Below are 1,452 nucleotides of genomic sequence, written 5' to 3' on the forward strand. Positions count from 1 at the left end.
ATATAACACCATTACTTGGAAAGTCAACACTTCATTATAAAAATTAGTTTTTAAATAAACTTTTAAACATGCGCTGATGAGCTTGTTCACCTGCCCCCCCCTCAGGTACAATCACATGTCTACTAGTGTCACGAATGTAAACCATCCTGAATGTTCCTATACACATTTATAATGGGTCAGTACTGTAGCCAAACTTGCAAACACAAGTAGTACTAAAGCAGTACACCATCTTATGCTAACAAACACATGTTCCTCTCCAGGGATCTCAACAACAGAATTTACATCAAGATTTGATGGCAAAACAAGTGCAAAGGCTCCAGCTGACGCTTCCACTACTGACAGTGCAAAGACTCTGACTGACGGTAACATGCATTTACTGCATATCCACATGGTCTCCTAATATCTTAAAAAGCAATTAAAATGCATGCTGTGTAAAAACACAAACACTAATACGCACACAAATACACATAACATTTGCATAACGTTTGCCTTCAGATGTCCAAAACCCTGCTGGTGATCTATTATATATTCTCATGACTACTGCTGTGGGAGCTGTCCTCCTCCTGCTGCTGGGTCTCGTGGGGGTCTTGTGCTGGAGATACAAAGGTACACACACACACACACACACACACACACACACACACACACACACACACACACACACACACACACACACACACACACACATGCATGCATACAAGTTGTGGGTCACACTGTCTGGTTTTCTAATGTAGTCCAGAGACATGGACAAACGAGGCTAAGAAAGGGGCAAACAGAAGAGAAGAGAGAGCAGGAGACACAGGTGAATGCTCACATACCATCCACTGTAACATAAGAAAAACAACCTCCGCATCATTACTGGCACACGTCCTTCAAGGTCAAATCTTCCATGGTGTGTGTGTGTGTGTGTGTGTGTTTTTACAGGATTGTTCTGCTGTGCTTTGTTCACCTGTTCAAGTGAGTGCTATTTTGTATCTGAATAGTGGGGGGGGGGGGGGGGTTCAGATGATACAACACAATTAGTACAATACCGTTCAAATAACGGATCACATACATCACGTACAGCACTTTTTAAATTTTTTTTTTTTTTTTTTATAAGGAAAACCATCTTTGGGAAACAGGTTGTGAAGTTCAGGTTTTGTTGAAGCAGTAACAAATACCTGAGCAGAGGGTTTTATACAGATAGTGTGTGGGGTCCATGGTGAGTTTTTGATACAAAGCAGCTCTTGATGAATGTTTTTGATGATGGCTGTTGTGATCTCCAGTTTGAAATCAGTGGAGATGGTGGTGTGTAGGAAGCTCAGACTCCACATCACTTACTGTACTGAGTTACAAAGGGAGATGGACAGATGTCTTATTTCAGAAATGTATCATTCATCTCTACTGCTTTTTGCATGTTGACCTCCAAGTTGTTTTCAGTGCACCACAAAGCCAGACGAGCCACTTGACTCC

At 41.7% G+C, this 1,452-nt stretch overlaps 1 long non-coding RNA gene across 1 annotated transcript; it reads left to right on the plus strand.

Annotated features, from left to right (window-relative positions):
- The first annotated feature begins 495 nt into the window (after window positions 1-495).
- Window positions 496-958, plus strand: LOC145647224 (uncharacterized). Its single transcript, XR_014116300.1, has 3 exons — window positions 496-606; window positions 735-802; window positions 925-958. It is a non-coding gene; the product is annotated as an uncharacterized LOC145647224 (long non-coding RNA).
- Window positions 959-1,452: the final 494 nt, after the last annotated feature.

Source organism: Electrophorus electricus, chromosome 2 (genome assembly GCF_041902795.1).
Source record: "Electrophorus electricus isolate QZ-2024a chromosome 2, ASM4190279v1, whole genome shotgun sequence".
Classification (NCBI taxonomy): Eukaryota; Metazoa; Chordata; class Actinopteri; order Gymnotiformes; family Gymnotidae; genus Electrophorus; species Electrophorus electricus.